Here is a 22,699-nt window from a genome sequence, read left to right on the forward strand (position 1 = left end):
TTTTTTTTTTTTTTTTTTTTTTTTTTTTTTTTTTTTTTTTTTTTTTTTTTTTTTTTTCCTGTTGGAGCTTTGTATAGTAGATGGCATAGTAATATATCACAAGCTTGGGACCAAAAGGCTTCTCTCTTATTCGGGGAACTCGAAACCGTTTTTAACAATTTCTGCTTGAAATGTTGGTTGGTCTCCGCACGAGTTTTTCTTTCACATTCCTGCCTTGCTGCTTCTTGTAACTTCCCCTTATGTCACACCCTGTCAGCGTGATGACAGGTCTCAGTGCTCGAAGCATCAACCAACACCTGATACACCCAGATCTGGGAAAATCCCTCGAACAGCAGCTGCAGTTCTTGACCTAAACCAAGACTCTCAGAACCAAACCGCAGGGAGCAGCGGACTGGAGGCACTCTTCCTTCAAGTCGTTCACACGTCAAACCGCTGTTTGCAGGAGGAAGGAGAAGGGAATTTCTCGACTGTATTTTTCTTCTTTGCCTCCTGATGATCCGTCCTTAAAGCATTTTGTACTGCTGGATTTCAGCTTTCATAATTCACCTTACGTTTGTCAAAATTAAAATCAATGTCCCAGCAGATATTTGTGGCAGAACAGCAACCAGGAAGATATGGAATCAAGTGAGATATAACATTTAAAACTGTGCAGTGGCTTGCGCACATGAATACATAGAAATACTTCTCTAAAATCACAATATTTGGCAATTGCTCCCAGAATTATTTAGGTATGGACTTTCAAATCATAGCAAATAGGGATGGCATTTCTCAAAAGTAAACAGGTGAAAAAAACAAACATCCCTTTACTAAACCTGGTCCAAAGTGTTAGAATTACCATGATACAGCCATTTCAGATGTTTTTTCTTATTCGTGTAATTTTTGGTTTCACTTTTCACAGGATCTGGCTTTTCATGGTAGTTGTGAACAAAACAGCTTATTTGAACAGTAAGTCCCTGTGGGATAGATGAATATATGGGACAGACTTTTTTTTTTTGTCTCTTAATATAGCTTACAGCTGATCATTTATTTGACAGTCTGTGTGGAGTCACACACAGGATCCTTATAATGGCTCTAAGTGACTAGTCAGAGACATTGACATGACCATAATTTAGGAGAAAGGGAAGGGAGAGAAATGAAACTGTAGGATAACGGGCAAACTAGCAGTGCGTTTGTTTACCATTTTTACTGAACATCATTCTTCCCATACAGCTCCTTATTACTTCCTGTTCCACTTACAGTAAACCCACAATCCCTTACCTCCATTTGCCTGCCCTTTTAAAATTACTGTTCTTCCTTTAAGAACTGAAGTTTTGCTGAATGCTTCCTCCAGCCTTGGGAGCAAAAAGAGCTGTAGTTTACTAAAGATTAGATTTATATTAGGGTTTTTATTCAAGGAGAAAGACTTTTAAAAAAATAAAATATTGCTGCATGCCTTTTGAAAATATCCGTAATTCAGTGTGCTTGAAAGAATGTCAAAGTTTTGATGTCAAGCATATAAAGGCAAATAATGCAAAGAAGAGGACTTCTGATCTCACTTTGAGTGTTATCATTATGGTACAAGCTTTAGTTATGCAATTTCTTACTGTCACTTAAACTAGTGTAGCCCTGGAAAAAAGTAGTAGGTCATCATCAAGACATCGGGCAGATCTAGATGCAACTGGTGAGCTTTAAAGAGTTCATCCAAACAGAGAACACTCGAGTTTGGGCACGTTCCAGATTCGGAGGGGACTGTTCTGTCCTCCTTATGGGCCTCCTTTTCCATTTTTTCCTAAGGCTTCCCAGTTTTACTGCTGGTTTGTGGCCGAGCTAAATCCAAACCTTCACTTGCATATGTATGAATGGAAGCTGTTTTACTGAAGGCAGATTCTGGGATGTGGGGATAAAGGGTTCATGTGAAGGGCATACTCTTCTTTGCCAAATTTCACATTGTTACTCCGAAGTATGAGGCACAGAAGTTTCAGTAAATCATTATCCTGTCTCCTTTGCTGTTCCATATTATACAGTTTCCATTGTAATTCCTTTCATTTATGTGACGGAATTGTTTCTGTTGTTGTTCCAACTTAACGGCTGCCATTCCTTTCCCTACCTTTTATTAGTCTTTGGTTCCTTTCCTGTGTGATCCAACAGACCCCCTATTTTTATAGACATCGTGTTAACCTAGGAGTTTAAAAGAACGCTATATGTAGTGTGGAGTTTCCCCACAAAACCACCATGCTGTCGCGATTTTTTGTGCAGGGCATTTCATGTTTTTGTGCCTCCTCACTTCATCTCCTTCTCTCCTCCCCCCCACCCTCTGCCTTTATGTAAAGGATGCAGAAATAAAATTAAAACTCTCTCAATAAAATCTTTACCTGTCAAATAGCAGAATTTTAAGCCAGTGTAGCCTGCCAATGCTCTTGATTCCACTCCAGGAGCTGCAAATAAGAGAGGATATCTTCAGTAATGATCTTTTATTATGAGGCTCCTGTCATTCTTGTGAATATATTTTGCAAAAGAAAAGCAAAGAAAGAGCTATCAACAAAACAGACTCCCATCATGTTTTTTCATTCCTTTCTTGTTACTTATGCAAGCAAGGATGTCACTGTAAGGGAAAAGCTCTAGGAGGTCTCAAAAAAGCCATTATTCCTACAATGTTTACAAGCCTCCCTCGAGTATAAAATCCAGACCATTGCACAGGTGGGAGCAAAGGTCTGAGAGCTACTGAAACTCCACATTTCAGCAATGCATCACTTTGAAAAGAAGCACCTGTGTTTCATAACTTTGTGCTGACGTGCTCATTCCATGGTCCAGGGGTCAGGTGCCTTTTACACCCCACTTTAGCTTGTTTCTGAGCAACGAGAATCCTGACCTTCACAACACATTTGCATCATCACTGGTAGAGGGACAGACCATTCCAATGAAGGTTCAAATTCTAAAAATGGAAATGAGTACCTGCCAGTTCACAGTGCCTCACTTTTTTTTGCTGATAATTAGTTCATTTGTTCCTGAACCTGAATATCCTCAATGAAACAGAAGGCTAAAATTAAGCGTGGAATCGCCTGAAGACTGCAGAAAGACAATTGGAGACAACGTGAATTAATGGAAAAGAACTAGAGGTCAAATCCCATAAATGTAAATTGCTGCATTCTTTACATTTGGATTAACCCAATTTTGTGAATCTCCAATTTGTCCTGAATCTTTTATTGACCAAAAAGTAGGAAATAAGAAGCAAAAGACTGCACGCTCTTGTCAGACAATTGCATATTTGTATTGTTCCTGTTCTTGTGAGATCCAGGTTCGTGACTCAGAGCCTTGCATCCTAATGAAACATTAATAAATTTTAAGATAAACTTAGTCTTAAGCCCTAATTTTCCACTGCTTAGTCACAATTTCCATCCTGGTTATGTGTTATAGCCAGCAGCTGATTAACTGCATAGGCACTTATTGCAGGGCAACAGTTCAGAAAAACAAAGTCTAATCCAATTCAGACTGAGATACCTTAAGAATCTAGGTTTCAGGCAAAAACTCCATGGATGCCTACAACCGTGTGTTTTGGGCTTACTTACTGGCTTCTTTTTTCAGCAGGAAGAAATATTTCCTTCTTTTGGGATCAAGGGACCAAGCATCCTAATACTTGGTCCTCTCATGAACTCCATTGTCTAGTCCTGACCTGAGCTAATTATCCTGCACCAATTAGTATATGGTACTAATCTTCTACATAGCAGTCTAGCCATTTAAAAAGCTTCCCAGAAGTGAGAGTTGGAGTGGTCATGTCTGTCTCATATTGAGAGGCTTTCAACTACCTGTGACAGTATGGGTCTTACTTTTATTTTAACTCCATGTATCTGTTCCCCCAACTGAGATCTTCTGCTAAGCTGGTTTTAGAGAAAGGGTTCAGGTGCCTACCTCTGACCAGCTTACAGAAAATCCACATCTCCTTGTCTTTGGGTTATCTGAATTATGAGAAGAAGTGAGGTTGTGTCCTGTTGACATCAGTGACCATCAGCACTGCTCCATGTGTCTTCAAAGGACCCAAAACAGGGTTTTATCCCAAACCAACAGAGAGGTAAAAAGCCATGTAGGAAAGGCAAGCAGAAAGCAGACGCTATAAGAGGAGTCTAGCAGGTGAGAAAGACAGGATGGATCCCCAGTGACAGCTAAGGGTCCTTCTCAACAGTGAGATTGTACCAAGATGGTTGATTGGACTGAACCTACAATTTGGTACATGTGGTGATGAAAATCTGTTTGTCCCCTGCCTTTATCATGAAGACCTATTGATTCTTGTATGCCTGAAGCCCTTGTGTCACATCTGTGCTCTAGTGAGGTCAACAAATAAGGTCCATCCTTATGCAGTATACACATCCAAAAAAATAGGCAAAACATGGGCTTGCTGCTCCCAGTTCAACTCAGAAAGCCCCGAAATTCCCAGGAGATCTGATCTCCAGGGAGTTGTGTGCCTACAGCTCCCGTCAGCCAGGAGGGAGCACCATCGGTCCAGCGTGTGGGAGTTCTCGACTTTCCTTCCCATTGAAAAGTGGCTGCTGGCTTTTGAAGGGTCAGTACACAATACATTAAGGTAATAACTGATAGGGAACTGAATTCTCCACCTCTCTTTTCCCAGGAGGGGCTCCTGCTGCCTGCCTGGAACCAAGGTGCCTTTTGCTTCCTGTTTTGGTAAGCCCAAGAATTATGTTCTTGGTTGCATGAGGCCCCAAAAGTCATTACAGAAAGAGTGGAAAATGTTCTATTACACCTTTCCCTTCTGTCCCCCTAAGAAGATGTCTCAGAACGTTGTTTCACACCTTGAGCAACACCTTCACCGAGACCTAACCTTTGCCTGCAGACAGCACTGCTCATGAAACACCTTCTTCTGGGACTTTTGGGGGCTGTGGTTTAGGCCTGCACTGGTTGATACACCGACTCCCTGTTCAAGTCTCTTAATTCTGCATGCTATACAAAGAGAATTTGGGCAGCACTGTTCATTCACAGAGCTGGCTGACAGATTTTAAGCATTAGAGATTAAAGTATCACAAAGCACAGAAACCTGCCATGTCGCCTGTCCCGAACGCCCTTGTTCAGTGCATGAATGGCTTGTATTAGCTGTGATAAACAGTTTGCTTTCCAAATGAGAACTGAAGTTCTCTTGGGTGATTAGACCACTAAACATTGCATTAAAGATCTGAATTTCAGAGATCCTGGTTTTCCCACTAAATCCAAGGGATGTGATGCTCGTCATTTTTTTTAAGGACTGGAGCATTAAGGCTAAGCAGAAACCCTGGTGTGAAAATCAGTCCCAGAAGGAAAAGAGGGTTAATATTGATTAGATTTTTAAAAAAAAAGAAAAAGAAAACAGCTATTTTCTGTACTGCACCCTTATCTTGGTCTTTGTGCAGTGAGGTTGACAGGAATAAAAAAAAGCTCTGATTTCTTCTTAGCGTTACATGCTAAACGTTTTTCTTTATCCTTGGAGTTTGTAGCAATTTATTGTTTTCTTCTTGGTAATGCATATGTGAAATATCCCATAAGGTTAGACCTCATTATTCTGCAACAGGAGGTATATTGTGCTGTGTTTTCTGCGTACAGCAAAGTAGACACCCGGTGTTTTGCATAGCACGGTTTCATTATAAGCCTGTAAACCACTGTAATCCCAACACCCACCTTCCTCAAATGCATGCATGGCACTCTAAAACGCTTTTATTGTTCCTACGGTCACTTTCTGGGGGTGGAATGTGTCGAGGAGACACCTTCAGAGAAGGAGTTTTGAGTATCACTTAACATCTTCAGAGGCATCTTGAAGAATTGGTCTTGTTCCAGAGACTGTGTTGAAGCCTATTTTGTTGAAATGGTCTGGAGTTAGCCAGGGGCAAGGGAATAAGGTCTATACATGAGGATAAGACAAGGAAGACTAATTGCACTCCTGGGAAATCCAGGCTTGGATGATTATATTGTCAGAATCATTGATCTTAGTTTTGCTATTCCTCTCCTGAGAGGGAAAGAGGAGATTCTTGTATGTTATAAGCCAGAGAAGGAATGATACTAAATATCATTTTCTTTATATAAATAACTATGGTGGGAATTGGGTGTAAAAGAATGTTTGCTTCCGAGTGAAAAGGAAAATGTGTTATAAAGGGAAGAGGTATATATTTTGTTCAGTGCCTGCAGGATTTAATCATAACCCAAAGGTGCCTATTGTATTTATTTTATGGGACTAACATCTGTGTTCTGCAATGTAATTGGGATTTCAGGTTCAATGTGAAAAAGCTCTGTTTATTTTTCCACTACCGTAGATTATTCCCCTGTTTGTTCTAATTGCCCCTCTGTGCATGTGGTCCATATTGTCTCGCTCTTGCACCAGATATAACTTCATTTGTGCTGTGCTACTCCCAAACACACCTGCAAAAACCTGTAACAGCTTTTAAAGCTGAAGATGTTTCCCTAGCTCCCTGTAGCACAACAGTCACAACTACCTGAGGTACCATCCTGAAAGATAGGGTAATTACAGTTGAATATACAGAGGGAAGGAATGCAGTGGTAGATAAAATATAACCATTTCAGCACACGGAGCAATCCGGGCCAAATAGCAGTGGTTAATGTCACCGACCTCCTGGAATTGCACAGTTATTTCTACCAGCTCCTCTCTTATTATTTAGACATATACAGTGCTGTAAGTTTAATCTAGTTTAACAAATAATACAGTTATTTTGTTTGGAATGAAACCTTCCTACCCTGGATTTCGCAATTCTTAAAATACCTTACACTGGACATAGGCTGGAAAGCAAGTGTGGGTTGGATGAAGTGGTATGTTTTGGTCTGGGAGAAGATTGCCTAACAGCTGTTTGCAAGGCTAGCTCTAACTGGGAATGCAAAAAGACCAGGACTCAACTTTTTTGTTTGCTTGTTTTTTGGGTTGGATTTTTTTTTTTTTTTTGAGATACCCTTTGTGGTGGGTTTAGTTATGAATGTTAACAGCTCTCTAGGAAAAATCCAAAAGCCTGCAGAACTAGGTCTATGCCTGATGAATCCTAAAATTCTTTATCACTGGCTTGCTATGCACTTTTTTACTCTAAAACCTGAAAATGTCAGTTTCTCTGTCTTGATGGTGCTGCTTTGCATCATTCTGACAGCTTGACGCAGGCTTAACCGGGCAACCAAGGATTCCATTTTTAAGGGTGTAATGACTCCTATGATAACCTGCTCTGGCTGTTGTCTCAGGGTCAGAGTGTGACCTGTTGACTTTTTGCTAAACTCCCTGCCTGCTAGAACAGCCTTCTGGGGTCAAAGGCGTGGCAAAGTGAGAGGAGTTGAGGCTGCTGTAGTTCCCACCAAGTATTACTAACGTAGGGAGAGAGGGTTTTCAATAGCCTCTTTCATTTCTGGATTTTGGTCTTTTCATTCCTCTGTTCTGGAGAACAAAAAGATACATTTTGGAATACATACATGAGAGAAAAGGTCTTGAGGGTCTGAGAGTTTCTGGGAGTGCTGTTGGGCTGCTGTGTGGTCATTTACACCTGCGCAAGTGCCTGAAGCCTTGGATGCAAGTATGAAAAGAGAATTCTGATGAGGAAGAGCATTTCATAAGCACTTATGATTAAGGCTATAAATGATCCCATAATGTGCAAAGCCATGCAGACTGAGGCCTGATATCTCCTTCACATGAATAAGTGATTCTTGCTTTTTATTCTGCTCAGCATACACATTTGAGATATTTTCAGTAAGGAGCAAACACATTCTGCTGAAGAAAACCATCTATTTGCATCCTTGTAATCTTTGCACAGCTGTATATCATGATTTCTGATCTATAGAGTTCTTCTGAAATGGATGAATCTGGGACACCTGAAAGTCAGCTGGAGATGTGTAGGCAAGGACTCTGCACGGGCTGCTTCGGTTCATTTCCTGTAATACAGGACCCTGATATGGTTTGTTGATTTGTCATTGTCAAGAAGTGTGCAAGAAGGCTAATAAATACCGCCGGGCCGCTTTTCTAATCTCCAGTGTCATCGCCATTGCCCCTTCCTCCCATCTCCTGTTATTAATCAGTTTGCAGGTATGTTCTCATGAAAGCAGGTTATTCCATGGCACTGAGTATAGTTTCTCAGCTTTCTGGTTTTATGCAAGTCCACGTATTCCACAATGTAGCATTTTCCACTTGGTTACTGAATTATTTTAATTGTTTTAGGTGAAGGAACAGCGGCCAATTTCTTTTGTTTCCCTCTTCTTTTTTTTTTTTTTTCACTGCGCAAAAAAACCGAATCAACAGGAGTTTAGAGTTTTTGGGTTGGTTTTTTTGGTTTGTTTTTTTTTGTTGTTGTTTTTGTTTTTTAATGGAGAAAGCTTAGAAAAATAGCCCCAGAAAAATTGCTACCATATCATCCTGCCACCGGAGGACATCCCCTGAATTATTGTATAGCTTTGCTGGATGTCTTGTGCCTCTGATCAGCTACAGAATCTGCTGAAGAAAACCATCTATTTGCATCCTTGTAATCTTTGCACAGCTGTATATCATGATTTCTGATCTATAGAGTTCTTCTGAAATGGATGAATCTGGGACACCTGAAAGTCAGCTGGAGATGTGTAGGCAAGGACTCTGCACGGGCTGCTTCGGTTCATTTCCTGTAATACAGGACCCTGATATGGTTTGTTGATTTGTCATTGTCAAGAAGTGTGCAAGAAGGCTAATAAATACCGCCGGGCCGCTTTTCTAATCTCCAGTGTCATCGCCATTGCCCCTTCCTCCCATCTCCTGTTATTAATCAGTTTGCAGGTATGTTCTCATGAAAGCAGGTTATTCCATGGCACTGAGTATAGTTTCTCAGCTTTCTGGTTTTATGCAAGTCCACGTATTCCACAATGTAGCATTTTCCACTTGGTTACTGAATTATTTTAATTGTTTTAGGTGAAGGAACAGCGGCCAATTTCTTTTGTTTCCCTCTTCTTTTTTTTTTTTTTTCACTGCGCAAAAAAACCGAATCAACAGGAGTTTAGAGTTTTTGGGTTGGTTTTTTTGGTTTGTTTTTTGTTGTTGTTGTCTTTTTGTTATTGTTTTTTTGCTACTGTAACACATCACCATTGAGGTCAGATCATGTTCATGAACCTTAAGATATCTATTTGCTAATTGCTTCTGACAAGCAAATGCAGCAAAAGTGAAGGGAGTTGGCTTAAGATGGAAAACTCCATAGAGTTGTCTGACAGTTAAGAATACAAAAGTGAAACTAAGCATCTCTTCAGGCAGGTAGCAAGTGAGTTATCTCTTAAGACCACTTTTCTGGAGTTTGCAGTAGACACCAATTCATGTTAAATGAAGTTAAAATGGTATGCAAATAGCCTTTGAATGATATTTTTCTTGTGAAATGTCAAAGTTAAATAGATGGCAAACAGAATAAAAATGTCACAATACTATTAAAACTCAAAAGAAGTTCAGTACAAATTGATTACTGGACAAAATTTTGTGTCTATTTTATTCTTAACAGCTTGTCCATCTTCAGCAAGTACTCTTAAATAAGGGAAAAAAAGAGGACTACTGCAAAGTGCTATGAGTTGCCTTCTTTTCCATTGCACTGCAAATTTACATCTCTCTAAAGGGCAAAGCCATCCATGCTATTTCCCATTTATATATGGTTGGTTGGTTTTTTTTTAAAGAAAGAAGTGGAGGGTCATTCTGAAAGCCTTTGTTTTCGACGTGTCACTAAAAATATGGATATCCTTTTGCCTCCCAGCCTGTTAATTCTGTGACAGATAGCGGTGTTATTTTTAAAGGTAGCCCACCCAGCTCTGCCCCCTCGCGAGAACACCCCGTGTGTGGGTTGGTCAGATGATAACCATGCGGAGCTCTGTGTGGGCCCTTAGTCAAACGGGCGCGAGTATCGTTACTCAAATGAGTATTCATAGCCACTACTTGCCTTATTTTTTTTTCTAGAGCAGCAACAAAATGGCAGAGACGACAGCTGCCACATCATATACATACACACACTCCTACACAAACTATGCTTTGTACATCAGAAGCAGCATAAATACCATGGCATGTGGCAGTTACCATGGCAACGTGTTTTTTTAATGAATAGCAGATGGAATAGGCATGTAAAACTTACATAAGTTGTTAGTAATTTGTAAGTTACTGCAGACCAGCTACTGCAGTAAACTTTTTGTTTTCACTGTTTCTATTTTTTCCACATACAGTGTTCAGTCACTCTTTTTCTTCCCACTGAGTTTACCCTGATCTGGAATATAGGCTATGGTGGTGCATAATAAATAGCAATGGCTAATTTTTTGGTGGGTGAGGTTCCATAGTATAGACGACACAGGAAATATTATGGCATAGCATTTTTTTACAATTTATTTTTACAAAATTACTTCGATGTATCCTTTAATGGTAAAACTATAAGACATTGCAAAAAAAAGACAGCAGCTTTCCTTTCTAGATGCAAACTCCTTCTGAATGGATAGTGAGCATTAAAAATGGGGTTCTGGAAGAAAATTCATCTGCATGAAAATTCATGTTTAGATTCACATTCTCTCTCGGGTTTGTTAGGAGACAGAGTTCAATAATTTATAGATCAGCAGGGAAAGATAATGAGAAATGTTCCTCACTGTAAAATTTCAGCCAGTAGAATGCTGAACAAAGTATTCCTCCTCAAAATTTGAGGTGTGAACTCCTTAGGAGGCAAGGTCAGACAACAGTAAAGACAGAAGGGGAGTTAAAATGGAACTCCCTTGGCTCACTCACCTTCAGCATATCCCAGTCAAACAATACAGGACAAAATCAATTATGATTTAGGTTCCTAAATCCAACTAAAGTGCATGATAGAAGTTGGGTGCCTACATGTTCCTAAACATTTTTCTGATCTGGACTGTGCCTCTTGTAATAGAGGCATCTTCATTAATTCAGGAGAAATTTATATTAGAAAAGGAATAATGGGAGCAGGTTCTGTCCCAAAAAGGAGAAGTGACTTCTCCATATGTGTGCTGTTCAACAAATATTCATAATACTGGTTTCTGAGCAGCCTCTAGGGAGAGAGTTAACAGACATGTACGTCTCAGATATTCAGGCAGCTTAAAAAGAGTTTGTACTCTTGACTCTGGGCAACCACCCTTGGCATTTGATGGGTTTTGGGTGTGAAACGTCCCTTAGTGTCGTCCAGATCTTGGTTACAAGAGCGGTCTTGTTCCCTGAGGCTTAACTTTTCAAACTGCCTTTTCTGTTCTTTCTCCCTTTGTTTGGAAATTTGGTGCTGGTCTCCCTACTGAGGAATATCCCTCAGCGTCAGAGTGTGGTAGAAGAGTGGTGAAAGCTACCTCTTTCTTTTCATATTGCTCGCTGGTTCCCAACAGCTACTCCTGGCTGTAGTGGACCTTTATTTTCTGGTCGATGTCACCTATCTTCTTTGTTAGAAATCTACCCTTGATTTTCCTTCTGCAACTGCTTCTCTGGTTGCTCCAGCATCTCCAGACCTTACTTGTATTAAACCCTGACTGTCGTTGCTGCTTCTGGACCGACCTACTTATTCTTTCCGCTCATTGTAACGATGATCACAGAAATGCTCATCACATAATACAGTCATCAAACAACAGTTTTGTAAGAAAAGACCCACTGTGTCTCTGTTGTCTTCCAGCTGGGACCTGCTGGAGCAGTATTTCCAATGAGTCCCACAGTGCTCAGGAATCCTCTTCATCACTTTTTTCATATTTTTATACCCCTTGCAGAGGATTAGGACCAGAAGGAACAAGGTTATCACCAAAGAGAAAGTAAATAAATCAGGCTCTTCTCTTTTTACTGTTATTGAGAACTCCAAAGTCTTTCTTTTATTCTCCAGGGGTATATTTTCAAAGCTGTGAAATTAAGCACACCATTCCCATGCATTAACCATAACTTAAGATACACAGGTAGATCTATGCTAATTGTTCCTTCTAATGTTCCAGGGGAGTTATAGCTAGGAAAAATGAACACTTGATTTAGGACTTAGAATTCAAAGTCTTAGAAGTTATTTTCACCCACATATAAGATAAGAGCAATTACTGCAGTCTTCTTATCTCTTTTACCAAATTAACCCTTCATTCTGTGGGAAGCTAAGTGAGAATTAAATGTTCCATCTTCTTGATGGTTGCATGTATTTTTAAATTTACATTTTATTAACAGAGTAATTGTGGACTTAAATTTTGTTTAAATGGTATGCTTCATATAACTGCTAAGTAGCTGTTATACAATTGTAGAGAAAGCTTTGCAAGACATTGAGACACTAATGGCTTTTCAACCTCAACAAGACACCTAATATAAAAAGACGTGAGAGCCTTGTAATTAAAACAATCTTCTCAGTGAACTGTTGATATAGAAAACAATCTGCTCTCCTTTACATTTTCCATATTAATTGACTGAAAAATTATGAATAGTACGTTTTGTGAAGGTGCGCTTTGGTAATTTTTATGTTATTGAGAGCACTTTAACTCACAGTGCTACCATGAAATTGTATTGAATATTGCAATTTATCAGTATTAATGTGAACTAGAAGTATATTATTAGACATCTCTATCACTAATTCAAACGTCCTTCCAGAACTCCTTCGTTAACCCAAAAGCTCTCACCAGAAAAGTGTGCTTTGAGAATCTGGTGCCCCCAAGATCTTGAAGGCAGCAGCTGGATGCAGGATGAGCAGCTCTGTGAGCCAATATGGCCTCATTTCCTATGGAGTTCTGTCTAGCAGATAGATATCTTGGTGCCTAACATGTTGTAAGCTCTTTCCTGAGCTGAGGCATTCAGAGCGTCTGCCTTCACCGAGTGTTTCCTACCATCTCTGAAGCTCAGACTGCATCCCCTGGGCTGAGGGCAGTGAGGAGGGAGAAGAGAGTCCTCTCCCCCACTCTCTTATTCCCATGAGACTTGTTTAACTTGGTACTGTGGATCTCATCTAGAGTTCGACCACCCCTGCCTTGTTTCCTTGGAAGACCACATCAGCCATTAAGCCTTTCCTTTCTACAGCAGCACCAGGAATCAGTGTGTTTTGTTGCAGAGCATGGTGATCCTATTGCTGTGGCTTCCAGCAGTGGTGGCTGTGGAGAACAAAATGTGTAACTCTTCTCTAAAATTCCAAAACAGGTGACAAAAAGCACCGAAACCCCACAAAAGGTCACTGAGAGAATATCAGACCACCGGCAAGTCCCCTCTTGACTGCAACATCTGTGATGAAGGAATATTCCAAGAGGAAGGAAGAGCCAGGTAAAGTATTGGATCAGAATAAATGGAAGCCACCTTGTTTACAATAAATGAGTTCAAATGGTGTGTGTTGCACAGGTAAACTTTTGTTAGTATTAAAACCAAAGATTTCCAAATCAGTTAAAGAAACTGTAGCACACTCCATCAAACCTCTACACATTTCCATGTGTGAGAAAATGTACATGCTGTCTTCTGATTGACTGATTAACAGCATGAGTCTCAAGCTGAAATTATCCAAAGGTTAAGAAGAACTGCCGAAAAATGTTAAATGAGTTCATTCATATTAAGGACTTTGGGCCTGTGCTGAATATGAGTCATAGTCCAGTTGTCACCATTAAAATCCTTCAGCGATGGCTTTGCAGTAGAAGTCTCAAAAGTCTCACAAAATGTTGTCTGAGACAACTGATGTCAGCCGGGGCCTTGTCTGTAAGTTTACTGTTCTCCTCTCCTCCCTAAGAACAGGGGAAAACCTCTGTGAATAATTTTGGGTTAAAACTGTTTCCTATCACACTCTTCTTCTCTGCTTGCCAACGTGCCAATAACCAGCGTGCTATTTACTCCCCGATTATACCCGTTACCAGCCGGGCACACTTCGTGTGTTGTACAGCCTGGTGCATCAGTGGTAACTGGTAATTGATGGTGTCACTGAAATGATAGTGGTTTGTCTTCATGCGCGTACTTATCAAAGATGCTTTGTATCCGCAGATGAATAGTCTCCTAGAAATGAAATTAAAACCTGCCTTCTGCATTACTTATGAGGCATTCTGCCATCTCAGTAGGATCTCTGACTCTCAAAATGCTTGCAGTGTCTAATAATTAGATTTGGATAATTCTTTCTCTTCCAGGCATCACGTTTTATTTTAGCAAGTATTCCCCTCCACAGTAGTGCTGTTGAAATTTTGAATTAGGAGAGGTACAAAAAGTGCATGTGTGTGTGTGTGCGCGCGCGTGTGTGTAGTGGGGGAAAACCCTTAAAAATGCTCCTTGGGGTGTGGAGCCTGCCTGGGAAGAAAGAAGTGTTACAAACTTCTCCGTTCTTGATGTAGGGTTGCAAAAGGAAATTAGCTCATTTGTAATTTCAGGCGGTCCCCCCATCCCAACACACACACATCCCATTAATAATGAGTTGAGAGAAAAGAGATCCAGTGTGCTCACCCGCTCAAATAGAGCGTGTACTTAATAGTCCTGTTCACACAAGGCTCCCCAAACCTGCCCGCGACGCCTGCAGGGACCCTGCTGGTGCTCAGCAGCCGGAGCTCTGTGGCCCAAGGATGCCATCACCCCCACGCATTCCACAAAATCCTTCCTGAAAAGAATAAATTAGGCTAGAAAGCAGCTACGTGATTAGGGAAGACAATTGAATCTTGCTTAGAAAGTGGCAAAGTACTACTCCCCACCTCCTAATTCTCCTCTGCCCTGTGGGCTCCAGCAGATCCTGGTGGAACCATTCCTATCTTCGCGTGCTGGGGTGTTATGGTTGTGGTGCAAAGTCTCCTCAAACCAAATCTTCAAAGGTGTCGGGGTCTAACCACCGCCAGGACTTGATTAACTGAGTCTCCAGAGATCAGTCATGTGCAGGTGGAAATGGCCAACAAAAATGGGGAAGAAGATGCTGCCTTCAGCTGTGGCGGGGGTTTGTTTTGAGGTGGTGAGATTATGTGTATCTTATTGGGAATAGCTGGGTTGTTCTGTTGTTATGACAAACTGGTATTTTAGTGTATTTGTCAACTGTGGGGGTGGGTTTTTAAAATTATTTTTTATTATTTTCTTTTTAAAGGAAAGAGCTATATTTTTAAATAGCAAGTGTTTTGTATTAAATTAGAGGATACCAAACATGTTGGACCCTTCAATGCAGATAGCCATCCACACTCCTCACATTCTGCCAAGCGTGGTGTACGTAAGGAAGAATTTTAGAGATAAAATTTGCCTATTTACTCCCCTCACAGAAGTTGCCATCTTGGCTGTGATTTTTGACAGGGTTTTTTTGGGTGGTTTTTGGGGTTTGGTTTTTGGTTTTGTTTTTTGGGGGTTTTTTTTCCACGCTTGTACAAACTAGAAGGGTTGTAAGCTCAAACTAGTTTATAGGGGAAGATAACCTAGGCAAGACTGTAGACATCCACTGAAAGTCCTGAAAAACAGATTTACAATGACCAGGATAAAATTGTAGGGACCATCAATCTTTGTGCTTCAGGACAGAAATTGGTCACCAGCTGGGGTCAGAAAGTAATTCATAACCATTACTATCAGGGCTTAGCATTATATAATTTGGTGCACTCTGGGTGCTTTATTCTCTTACCCAGAATAGAGAACAGTTTTCCTATACAGATTCCTGTTACGATATTGCAGCTTCTCTTTGTATTTGGAAGGGAGCAGGGAAAAAATGTGGAAGACCTCGTGCAGGAAGAAAAAGAAAGCAAACAGTTATTGACAGGAGCAAATGCAGTCAACCTGATCTCCTCTGGCTTTTTCATTCTGTTTCGTTTAATGCAGACAGCTTTTGTCTCACCATTCAGTTGTACATGCGAATGCTCTTAATAGTCCAGGATACAAGAAAACCAGCTTAATCGAGTCTACTGGTAAATCTATATACAACAACCATCCAAAATAAACACATAAATAGACACATTAACCTAAGCTCTGGACAAATCACAAATGTGTTAAAATAAATAAGAATTATAATGAAACCAAAAATATACACCACTCCATTAGAAGGGAATTCTATTCTTATGATCTTAAAATATCCCTCTAATTTGAACCATAATGCCCCTAATGCACAAAGAAATCCAGCTCCAGCAGATGTGTTAAATTCATGTAATGAAAAGAAGCCCCTTTGCGGATTCACCCTTTGCTGGGACTCTGGCTTCTCCCCCCACCCCGTCCCAACAATTGATGCAAGTTTCAGCCCATAACCAACTCAAAAGCGAAAAGTGAAAGCCAGCCAGTGCTCGAAGCCAATCATCTGAACAATAGACAGCATGCCACCATATGGGACCGCTCCCCGAACATCCTGTTCTTACAGGCTCAGCAGGAAAGCCACAAGAAAAACCAATGACTGGAGAGTGTGACTGTTCCTGCAAAGAAAAAGTAAACGTCAATAAACAGGGGTGTCTTCTGCCGTGTGTCAAAGAGCGACCCACCTGGAAGGGTTAAGAAGACCAACAAGGGGCTTCTCTCCCTGCAATGTATTAACCTTTGCTGGATCAAAAACTCTTTTCCCTCTCAATTTTGAGGGACTCGGCCGTGTCTTCTTTCACCAGGCCAGTCATTAAAAGAGTCCACACGCTGTCCCCCCCTTACTGAGGTGCTGTGATTTGTGAAGCGGTTTGGTCGGGGAGGTGTGAGGGGAGGGTAGATGGGAGCAGACAGCAGAACTGCTGCCCCTTTGGCTGCCGTGTTTTGCTCCCGTGCACGGCCCCCATCGCAGGGTACCACAGAAACACACCTCCACAAAAGCTCTGCTTTCAGAGGGGTCAAATTTACCCTTCTGAAGGAAAAAACTGCACTTGCAGAGTGCAGAGGAGGAGGCGCAGGGCCCTCCTCTGAACAGAACGGCTTAAAACCTTCAGATAACAGGGACTAAAGAGGATGTTAACAAAACAACTGTCAGAAAAATCAATAAATTCACTTCAGGTATTTGAGATTACGCAGAAGAAAATATATAAAGCATGATGCTGTGCTGCAGCCTGCGCAGAGTGAGTCGTGTCCTCTCAGTATTGTTGTAAAGTGACATTGAAGGTCTCATGAAGGCTGAACTTTTTGTATCTTAAATGGCCCTGGCTCCATGATAATTGGGGTAACACCATCCAAGCTCCTGAAGCAACATCCTTTTTCCTTAAGCTGCCCCAGGGTCCAGCTCTTCTGACCTCAGCTGGAGAGAAGGTCCAGTGTCCTCTGTGGGGCTGGTGTCCTTTAGACTTATCTGTTGCTCTTGGGTGGTGAGAGGGGAGACAAGGTCTGTGGGACCAGTGTCCTCTGTGGGACTGGTGTCCTTAAGACTTATCTGTTGCTCTTGGGTGGTGAGAGGGGAGACAAGGTCTGTGGGACCAGTGTCCTCTGTGGGACTGGTGTCCTTAAGACTTATCTGCTGCTCTTGGGTGGTGAGAGGTGAGACAAGGTCTGTGGGACCAGTGTCCTCTGTGGGACTGGTGTCCTTAAGACTTATCTGCTGCTCTTGGGCGGTGAGAGGGGAGACAGAGGCAGCTCAGCGCAAACAGTATCCCAACTTCAATTTTTTTTCAATAATCATTGTGCGTCCCTGTACACAGCTGTCACCCTTGGCTATCTTTTCCTGCTCTGCCACCTGGGTGAGCAGCAGGACCAGTGCTCTTAGAGGAGAAGTGGACTGCATTTGGGTGGGAGAAGGGTTGTGATGCATTTTTGTAAGGCTACATGCGTTTTAGGGTCTGATGAGACATTTCACACAACCTTCACCCTCGGTCTGCAGACTGTTATATTATTACCCCATGCTCCTTTGTGTTCTATAGTTTATGGGTATCGCTGCTGGTTCCAGAGATCAGCCTTGTAGCTTCACCCATGAAATCTGTTGCTTCTCCTGGAAGTTGTCATGTCAGCAATGATCACTGAGATCTCCATGGTCTGTAGAAGATCAACAGCAGGAGCCTGAAACTGCACTTTTAACCACTTTCTGCTTTTGCTTCAGTGGTTAAACAGTGTCACTCAGCCACTTCGTGGTGGCATTCTAGAAATTCTAGCACTAACCCTATGGCTGTTTTTCTGTTCCTCCTGAATTTCTATGCATTAATACTATTTTGGGGACGAGGGTGAAGGATGCAAAGTAACAAACTGTAGGGTGCATGTGGTTAGTCTGGCTTTGAAGTTAGTTCTTTTCCTTCTTGCATTGCTCAAGTTGCAAATCTTCATTTCTGGATTTGAAAAAAAAAAGTGACTCTAATATTTCTAAAAGCCCTATCTTTTGCTAAATATTTTATCTTACTTCTCACTTAAGCCAATAAAATCCTTGAGGAGGTTAACCAAATTCCCTGCCATTGGGCAGTAAAATTACTGTGCATGTACAAAAAATTGCATACATACATATATTTAATTATGCATGCATTTGTATAAGTATTATATATGTATATACATTATGTAGATATATATATGTTTATAAACACATATGCACACAAGCTAACACATATAGAAGTAAGTATACATGTCTGTACATGTGTTTATGTGCATATATACTTGTTTAAGTATACGTGTTATGCACACACCCCAAGTTCCAGCTCTGCACTGGGGTATGGTGCAGGGATGTGTCGTTTAAGCAGAGACTCTTGGTAGCATTATCCCTACGGTGGATAAAATATACTCCCTAACTTCTGGAGTGTTTCGGTTGGAACAAGACACAGCATATGCTCTGTTTCATGACTATTTCTGTTGGTTTGTGTAGAAGAGGTAAGCACTGCCGTGTCTCTTTGGCTTTGTGGGGTAATGCCAAATAAGGAGCAATAATTATTATTCAGGTGCTGTAATGACTGCAGTTGACGACGATTCCTTCTACTGAGGTTGGAAGTCTCATTGGGACTATCTGCATGCATAAAATATTTATTTCTGTGCCAAAGTGTGTGAAATCAGTGAGTGTTAGTTCCATCCTGCGAGGCTGGTATAAGATCTTTAAAAAGTGGCAACTTGCCATGAAAAATGTGGCAGGCAGTAAAAAGAGATTTAGCAAAGGCCAGTTACTGAGGGAGCAGGGCAGAGAAAACAGTGACAAAAGCGGGCGCAGAGGATGCCCAGGGAGGCTGTTGGACCCAACGGGGTAGTCTTTGCACCTAACTCTGGTTTTGGCAACCAGGCAGTGCCCGGAGCTAGGGGTCGGTGGGTACCTTTGTTTCCCTTCTTGGTCTCCCTCCCTCGTCGAGCAGCATCTGTGGGCAAGACAGTGATGAGTGCTATCTACAGCTCTGAAAAAAGAAGACTCAGGGAAGGCAGTAAGTGAGGCAAAGAGGCTGCCTGGCAAAACAGCCATGTGTTTCGGTGCCTGCTTCTGCTTCTGCGGGGCTTTCAGAGGACTGTTTGTGCGGTGAATTGTCTATCAGGCATGAGGAGTCGGCGCTGGAGATAAAATGCCATGGGCATGAGGTCACTCACTGAAAGAGATTGTTGCAATAACTGTCTGCAGTCCTCTACAGAAAGAGGTTTTTGAAGGGAGCCCACAGCTCTTGGGCAGCTGGGGATCAAATCGTCTGCCTCCTCTGCAAAACAGCAGACATTAAGGTCAGAAACTCTGGAAATGTGGAGAGGCATTTACGCTGCTTTAAACCTCTCTGGGCTCTGATGTGAGACAGAAAATGCCAGGATCTGGGCTGTTTCATTAGGTAGCCTATGCTTTTGGCTTGGGATAAGATGGTTATTCCATAAGTAGCATAAACTTTCACCAAAAAAAAAAAAAAGTCCTTATACAAGATACTTATACCTTTTGTAAGGTTGAAGTCACACAAATGCAGGGGTAGTGGCTGCCTCTCCTCACCCCATACCAGTGTTTTTAGGCCACGGGGGACCCATATGTCTGTTTGCTCCTCGGCTTGGACCTAGCTCTGATTCTGCAAAAGCATTGCAAACCCACTTCAGCTGGAGGCCTGGGTAATTCATGCCTCTCCTTCAGCTCCTGGAATACGTGAGGTAGCTTAAGATTGTCCAACAACTCCAGATTGTCCATAGGACTTTCTGACACCAGCAGATCTGCATCGCGGGGAGAGTTAGCAAAGGCTGGACAATGGATAGGTGCCTCCTTCCAGGTCTAGTTCACCATCACAGTTGGGCTGGAAGACCAACCTCTGTGAGGCTCCTTGCTTGCCTTTCTTCAAAAACCAGACCTGTTAGCTTGGAAGACCCACATGCACTGGTCAGCTAGCCAATTTCTCCTAAAGCAAATTCCCTCATTAGAGCTGCACAGGACTGTGTTCGTACCAACACCTCACAGGGGTGCAGGCATCCCTTTTAGCTACCGTGAACTTCTACAAATCCCCTTGGTCTTGTTTTTCACCGTGACATTTTTTCCATCTGATCCTGTTGTCTGCAGCCTGCACTTTGCAAACTGTGCCTCTGCCTTTAGCCTGTTTTGTCACAGAAGAGAATTATGATGCTTTAATTATTTGGAAGAGAAGAAAGTTTTCCACACATCCATTTAAAATATCAGCCACATAAATGTCTCTGGTATTACAGAAATGGAAGATCTTTGTATGGGACTAAATAAAAAATTTGGATGAACATCGCATCCAGGCAGAGAAGAATGTCTTTTAGCTGATTGAGCAAAGACACTAGAGAGATGCTTGAAATAGAGAGGAAAAACTCCCCAAAGTCTGAAATCCCACATATTTTTCTTATTTGAAGCAGTAATTCCAGGACACTGGGGCATCCCATTAGCCACACTGTTCATGCTAGTATTTCTACAGCAACTGCCAGGTTTCAGTTCTCATGGCTACAATAAACTCTTGACATTGATAAACCACACAGAGCGAGGCCCACAAGTTTTCTGAACCCTGAGCCCAACAAGAAAGCCAGGAAAAAGCCAGACTGTGATTTCAGAATGAAAGCCTTGTGTTGGCTTTCTTTCCAGCAAGTATTTATCTCTCAAAATAATTTTGTCTGAGTGCAAAAGCACCTAATCTTTTTCCTCCTTGGTTTAATTAGTGTTGGTGGAGAGAAGTGTGCAGGGCTGAAGCTACAGAGTGGAAAGAATGCAGAGAAGTGTCTTTGTTTGGTCTCCACAGCTCAGACCAAAGGACAGCCAGTGCTTTCTCTTGTGCTATCAGTTCAGCAGAAAGTTACATGAGCAAGACAGCGCTAACTTTCCCGAATAAGGAGGGGAGCTGGGCCGATTCGCCCCACAAAGCTACATGGCAATCAACAAAATAATGTTTTTGCACTTGAGAATGTGTGACTTGATTGATAATATCTAATTTTACATGACTTTTAAACAAAACCAACAGAAAGATATGGGGACTTTTTAGGAGCAGTGGGAGAATGAAAAGCTGAATGAAGAAAATTGTGCTGCACATCATCTTGTCTTATTACTGTTAACGCCAGCAGTCATAATCAAGAGTTTATTGTACAGGGCAATCTGGATGATTAGAAACTGGATTCAAGTTCATAAAAAACATCTTGACATAAAACTCTTTTTTTTTTTCACCAATAACACCAGGAGGCAAATTTACTCCCTCCCTCTGCAACCTCTTTTAATTCAGTGGAATTATACCAGAGATAATTTTAGCTAAGTATCGTCAGGATTCTTTTAAAATCATATTTCAAATAAATGTACATTTGCAGAAATATATTATGTCATGATGAAAGGTATTGATATTGTAAATGTAGGTTGTTCCTTGGTCTACCGTTTGTGTATTTGAAACTTGGAAGGAAGAGAATATAAACAGGCCAAAGAAAAGTGCATCTATTGTGGCCAGTCATATTATTTTCTTCGAACCTCTTCTGCAATTGTAGTGGAGATTCACTTTCCTGTGGTCACCTCTCTGAGCTTTGTTAGGATGACCATATCAGATCCAAATGAGTAGGAAGATATTGCTAGAAATTTTGTCATGAAATAAACCGTACCTATTTCTAGACACAGCATCAAGACACATCACAGGATTCACCCAGGAATTTTTTATCATTGTTTCACTCAGGAAGATTCTCACATTGTCTTTCTTCCTACAGATTTTTTTTTTCTCCTCTCCCTGAGTCTTTTTTTCCTGCTTACTCTCATCAAACACTTCTTCTCTCTTTGCTCTGTTTTACTCTTTTCCTACCTGGGTGATGCTCCCTGCTCAGTAGAAGCCTTCATTCCTGGGCTCTGTTTTTTCCAACCTCAAAAGTAAAATGTTTATTTACTACTGCTTCCTGCTCTGGTCTAGGGTGGTGGGACATTTCTCAGGCTGCCTAGTGCTTCAACCCACCGAGTTTGTGACTGCTACCAGTCAAGTTGATTTTTTTTTCTCCTCTAGTGACTCTGGTGGCCTAGTATCAGTTAAGATCATCTCGTGATGAGTTTACCACTACATAGCTTTGTGGGAACATTGCTGCTGCTCTTCCCCAGCTTAGTTCAGCATCCGCCAACGAGGGGGAGGACTTAGTGAGCGGTGAGGCCACCAAAAGAGAAGCCCCAAGGACAGAGGTTTGCACACAAACTTGTGTCTCTGCTTCATGGGTCAATAATGTTGTGTGGTATGATAGGGACATACCATGTGGTTATCCAAGCCTTTGTACTATATATACTGCCGTATTAAAAGCATTTCATTCTTTGAAAATGCAGTCACGTCTGGGGTGGTACATGGATGCTCTGTAACAATGAGTAGCAACACGGTATGACAAGCCAGGAAAAGAACAATACGTTGGGACATGTATATTTAGAGTGCAACTTGATAATATTGAAAATTATGTCTGCATACTCTGCCCATCAGGCATTATGTGGGGTTTACACAAGGTTGTAGCCCCTTTTGAATTAAATGGCTGGGCCTATGAAAGGGTGAAAATCACTCTGTGTCCCCGCAAGAGAGCTACATCATA

Source organism: Calidris pugnax, unplaced genomic scaffold (genome assembly GCF_001431845.1).
Source record: "Calidris pugnax isolate Ruff unplaced genomic scaffold, ASM143184v1 scaffold40, whole genome shotgun sequence".
Classification (NCBI taxonomy): Eukaryota; Metazoa; Chordata; class Aves; order Charadriiformes; family Scolopacidae; genus Calidris; species Calidris pugnax.